This window comes from Cucurbita pepo, chromosome 20, assembly GCF_057944985.1.
Source record: "Cucurbita pepo subsp. pepo isolate OVF chromosome 20, ASM5794498v1, whole genome shotgun sequence".
Classification (NCBI taxonomy): domain Eukaryota; kingdom Viridiplantae; phylum Streptophyta; class Magnoliopsida; order Cucurbitales; family Cucurbitaceae; genus Cucurbita; species Cucurbita pepo.
The window spans coordinates 8,168,079-8,174,178 of NC_141817.1; the positions used below are offsets into that span (position 1 = coordinate 8,168,079).

At 34.9% G+C, this 6,100-nt stretch overlaps 1 non-coding gene across 1 annotated transcript; it reads left to right on the forward strand.

The window, feature by feature from the left end:
- The first annotated feature begins 5,772 nt into the window (after window positions 1-5,772).
- On the forward strand, window positions 5,773-5,853 carry TRNAL-AAG (transfer RNA leucine (anticodon AAG)). Its single transcript has one exon. It is a non-coding gene; the product is annotated as a tRNA-Leu (tRNA).
- The last annotated feature ends 247 nt before the right edge of the window (window positions 5,854-6,100 follow it).

Genomic DNA, 6,100 nt, shown 5'->3' on the forward strand with positions numbered 1-6,100 from the left:
TTCATAATCTATTGACATTACGAAATAGAGTATTAAACCATTTCCTATCATAATCTATTTACATTACGGAACAGAGTATTAAACCATTTCCTATCATAATCTATTTACATTACCAAATAGAGTATTAAACCATTTCTTATTTATACTCGTCGTTTTTCTTCATTGGTATGACATTGTCCACTTTGAGTATAAACTCTCATGAGGCTTTCAGTTTCCCCAAATGATCTCATACCAATGGAGATGTATTCATTACTTATAAACCTATGATCATTCCCTTAATCAGTCAATGTGGGATCTTCTCCGAACACTTCTGTCCTAAAAAAAAGTACACCATAGAGCCTCCCCTAACTATGAATCCCTCGAATAACCTTCTCTTAATCGAGACTCGACTCCTTCTTTGGAACTCTCGAACAAAGTACACCCTTTGTTCGACACTTGAGTCACTTTTGACTACACCTTTGAGGCTCACAACTTCTTTGTTCGATATTTGAGGATTCTATTAACATAAATAAGGCATGAGTCTGATATGACGTTAGGAATCATGAACATCACAATGATATGATATTGTTCGGCTTTGCTTTTGATTTCCCCAAAAGGCCCCATACCAATGGAATGTATTCCTTGTTTATAAACTCATGATATCCTTTTAATTAGCCAATGTGAGACTTCTCTCCCAACAATTTTCCATAGAATATGGGGTAAAAATCCATAATGGAGGAAGGTATGAGCAAGGTTCAATATACTTAAAAAAAAAAATTGCAAATATAACCAAATTGATGATATTGGGGATGAGAACGGGGATTGGCTAGAAAATGTTGAGGATTATTGGGAGTGAGTCCCACATTGGTTAATTTAGTGGATGATCATGGGTTTATAACTAAGGAATACTTTCTCCGTTGGTATGAGGCCTTTTGGGGAAGCCCAAAGTAAAGTCATTAGAACTTATGCTCAAAGTGACAATATCATACCAATGTGGAGATCCGTGATTCTAACATGGTATTAGAGTGTTCCTGTTGAACAAAAGGGGTGTACTTTGTTCGAGGGCTCCAATGGGAGTGAATCTCACATTGGTTAATTTAGTGGACCATCATGAATAAAATCTTCATTGTCTTCATATCCTTTGGAATGCTCGGAATACGATAGTGATGAATCTCACATTGGTTAATTTAGTGGACCATCATGAATAAAATCTTCATTGTCTTCATATCCTTTGGAATGCTCGGAATACGATAGTGATGAACATGGTGTTAGATATTCGTTGAACCTCTTTCATGCGATCTTCAATCTTTGTGTTCCTGTTGAACAAAGGTGTGTACTTTGTTCGAGGGCTCCAATGGGAGTGAATCTCACATTGGTTAATTTAGTGGACCATCATGAATAAAATCTTCATTGTCTTCATATCCTTTGGAATGCTCGGAATACGATAGTGATGAACATGGTGTTAGATATCCGTTGAACCTCTTTCATGAGATCTTCAATCTTTGAGGTTGTATGGTTAATTTGGTGGAAGATCATGAATAAAATCTTCATTGTCTTCATCTCCTTTGGAATGCTCGGAATACGATAGTGATGAACATGGTGTTAGATATTCGTTGAACCTCTTTCATGCGATCTTCAATCTTTGAGGTTGGATGGTTAATTTAGTGGAAGATCATGGGTTTACAAGTGAGGAATACTATCTCCATTGGTATTGTTCGAGGGCTCCAGTAGGAGTGAATCCCACATGGTTAATTTAGTGGAACATCTTGAATAAAATCTTCATTGGCTTCATCTCCTTTGGAATGCTCGGAATACGATAGTGATGAACATGGTGTTAGATCCATTCATGTTACAAGCGATCTCATAAGTCCATAAATTTTTTCTTGGATTCCATGAAGATTTTCTAGGTTCTTAGTTTGTCCATGTACTATGATTCTCAACTATTGTTTCTAAGATGTTTAGGACTAGCTCATCGGATAATCTATACTCTGGGTGCACGCAGGTCTAAATCTTTGATTGCTGCTTATGATCCTAAAGTGCTCAGTCTACTGAAAATGTACTAACCTAAGTTGGCTCGAAATAGCTCTAGCTTTTTTGTCCTAGTCTTAACTTGGTTCTCTTGTACATACTTTACTAGGAAGATTATCCTCTTAAACACCTATTGCATGATTTACATAATAAAAATATGCGTGCAAGTTTATTAGTGAGATATCCTATCAATCACCTAAAGCACTAAAAGTATAGTGCATCCTCCTTTTTAGCACAACTGAAAGCATTTAAAACAACATTTATCTTAAATCTCATACTAGAAATTTTTTGATAATTTCTTGCGTATTTTATAAATATCTCTACCGAAAAATATAAAAAAACAACATGCATCCCAAAATCTTATCCTAGGGGCATATCGATAATTTTCTATCATACATACAATGCATTCACATCCAAAATTACTCTTTTGTAGTCCTAACATGTATATTCTAACCACCTAAGGTAAGAAACGCTCGCATGCTAGCACATCCTCACAATCCCTACAAGTATTAGTTGCCTAAAGTCCATGCAGCTACTTATCAGGATTTAACATGCATTTTTTAGCTTGCTTTTTATGCTTGTAACGCCTAATTAACACAAAAATTCATTTGTAGGACCTAATTAACATAAAAATAGGGTTAGTATGGTAATCAGAATGAATAATAGTCAAACGAATATAATAGCATTCACGAACTTCATAGGAGGGAGTTCTACACTTATTGTTCTGAACTGTACAAATAGCTAAACAACTCGTTGAAAGTTGAGTTTATTATACTAGAAAAGGTTTATGTTAGTGATCGCGTGAATGCTAGAAAGAGATCCCAAACCAACACTATCATTGAAGGGTGTAGACAAACTTTCGAAGTAACTCGTGTTTACTCAAGAAAACATCGAGACAAATTAATAGAAGATCTGGTAGAAAATGTAGGCGACATCAATGCCAAAATAGAAAGAGTTCTAATCACGCTAAGATTAGATCAGCTTCAATTTCAAAGCAATAAAAACCAACGAGTAGTGCAACAATACTATGGACCAGCCGAAGTCATTAAGAATGTCGGGAATAAATCATACATGATTTAATTTCTCTAATGGATGCAGACTAGCCTGTTGTCCATGTCAATAACTTGAAACGTTACAATCCTGACCAGGAAAACACTAGGCACAAGAAGGCAAGTATGATCTCCTGCTACGAAGGAAGTAGGAGAGATTCTAGCTAAAAAGACGTGAAGAGTTGACGAAAACTTGACGAACCAAGAAGTGATTTTCAATAGTTCATGGTAGATTAGAAGAGGCTCTTTAATTTGAGATCATCTGGAAACACATCAAGAGACTTTAAAGTCAACATTATCATACATCGCTAAGTTCACAAAGAGTTGGTTGTCAAAGGCATCAACCAATTGAGTGGGTAAAGATGTCACGGTCATGTTTGTTGAAGGCGTATTGCTGTCATGACTAGTTATCAATTCTTCACCACGTTATAAGCCATCAAAGTTGTGGTTGTTGCTTATTTGCTTTTAGCATATAACATTACTTTCTTTCAAGTTGTTTTCAACTCATTTCTTCCCTCACTTTTTATGAAATATTTTATCTCAGATGTGACTCGAGGCTCGATCATACGTTAAGATTGTCCACAAAGTTCAATTCTCACATGGCTGACTTGTTCAATGGGTTAAAATATGTGTCACACAATCGTTGTCCTGCTGCTATAAGAGTGCGATTATGATATTTGGCAATCCGAATTATTAAAGTGTTATAAACTAACTTTACTACTCTTCCAAAATCTCTCTCTTATAGATAGTTTTAAAGGCAATCAAGTTCATATGCCATCTCTATCTCCTAAGAAGAGTCTGGTAATGGCGTATATCTCAGTTTTTTATGCGACCATTTCTATAAGGACTTATTTTCTTCTCTTACATCATAATTTTCACAAAATTATATTGACTCGTAGAGTTGGAATACAATATCACTGTCTATCAATTAATCTTAGTAACAAGGTTATTATGATATGATAATAGAGTTTTTATAGATTTACCTACATGAATTTCAACTTTAATCTCACTTTTTCAAGAAAAATATTTAAACTTTTGTTGCATTTGATAAAGATACTTATACATTAAATAATTATCAATCAGATCGATGAAATATTCATAATGTTCTTTGACTTCTACATTCACCAGAACATTTAGGTCGGAAAAAATAATTTGTCATTTTATTCGTGGTTGTATAATCATGAATATCTCATTCTTTTGTAATACCTAAAACCAATGTTCCTAGAAAAGAAGCTTCATGAATTTGAGAAAAACTTATGTTCGGGACTCAAATAAGAATTTCAATTTTGGTTTCACCCCTTCGACTCAACATTCTCATGCATCCCCCGTGACCTAATATGAGTCTAACATCCTACAAAAAGAATATGGACATGGCATTCCACCCATTGAAGTGAGAAAAACATGTGATCTTGGTGTATCGCATAGGTCGGAGGTGGGTCCCATCAGGTTGTGTACTTTCTTTTCCATGCATTATACTTTCTAGTTCTATACCTAAAAACACTCCCTTAAAAAGACTAGCTAGGTCACATGACCGGTAAATATCATGAATTAAAGAAAAACATATGTTCAAGACTCAAATCACCATTCAAATTCTGGTTTTAGCGAATAGACTGAACATTCTTATACATCCCTCATGACATAGTATGAGTCTAACATCCTACAAAAAGAATATACATGTGATCTTGGTGTATCGCATAGGTGGAGGTCTAAGATGACTGAGGGCATATAGCATGTTTGAGTCTCTTATATTTAGTGACACTTAGTTGTTTGGGCGTTGTATTTGGCTCAGGGTCGTGGATGTGTTTTTTCTCGAATCAACTTACTTGGCTTGGCTATACCCTTAGAAATAATGCATAGGTTTGTAAGTTCATGGTTCTGACTTTAGAGGGTCTATCATAAAAAACTAAGGGTATAACCTAAGCATGTGATGTGCTACTCCTGTCACAAAAAATACATATCATTTCTATGCTTCATAACATCATAACTAGATGCCATATAAAACATCAGGTTAGTTGTAAAAGCCATAAAACATCATAGAAGGTATAGTAAGGGCATTTTTTGTTATTTTACTCGTATCATTGGTTTGTGCTCTAAACATGCTCCTATAACCTTCAAATTCAACATGCATCGTGAATTCATGGTATAAGGCCATAACACTTGTAGGCTCTCTTCAAATTTAGGGCATGAAAAGGAAGCTCTCATCGTCCTCTTTAACAGCTCTAAGATCACCAGCTTTGACTTGTATAGAAGCTCCACAAATCTTCATCTAAACTTCGAGGTCTTTTCCATATTTGATTCTCGTCCCCTCAGGCAACCTCAACAATTGGATGGCTTTGTGACAATTCCGTATAGGCCTAGGTAGATTCTTTGGTTGTTACATTAAGTACATGGACATTTCATATATTAGAGTTGAGATGACCAAATTGGTCTAAGGTATTTTGTTTCTTTTAATGTTTTAGCCCATCCCTTCATTCCTATACCTTTGTAAGAAATATGTGAACATTAATGTCTAGAATTTGACTATTAAGGTTGGAGTTAGTCTAAGATGCTAGATTAAGGTTTTGGTTCGAAAGGACCCGAGTTCAAATCCCACTCTCAATAATAATTTTGAAAAATTTCTTGTGGCATCCTAATAAGATTTAATAATTATATTATCTTTTGATCCCTAAACCTTTATAAAGAATACAAATGGATTAATTTTTTTCCAAGCATCAAAGTTGAGATGGCCGAGTTGGTCTAAGGCGCCAGATTAAGGTTCTGGTCTGAAAGGGCGTGGGTTCAAATCCCACTCTCAACAATTATTTTGAGAAATTTCTTTAGGCTCCTTATATGGATTTATCAATTATATTATCTTTGGTCCAATGTTTAATATAAGAATACCGATGGATTAATTTTTCTGTTTTGGTCCCAATTTCCACTCTCAATATTTATTTTGAGAAATTTCTTGAGGGTCCTTGTATGGATTTAGCAATGACATTATCTTTTAACTTTAATATTTTTATCCCTATACCTTTATAAAGAATACGGATGGATTATCTCTCGTG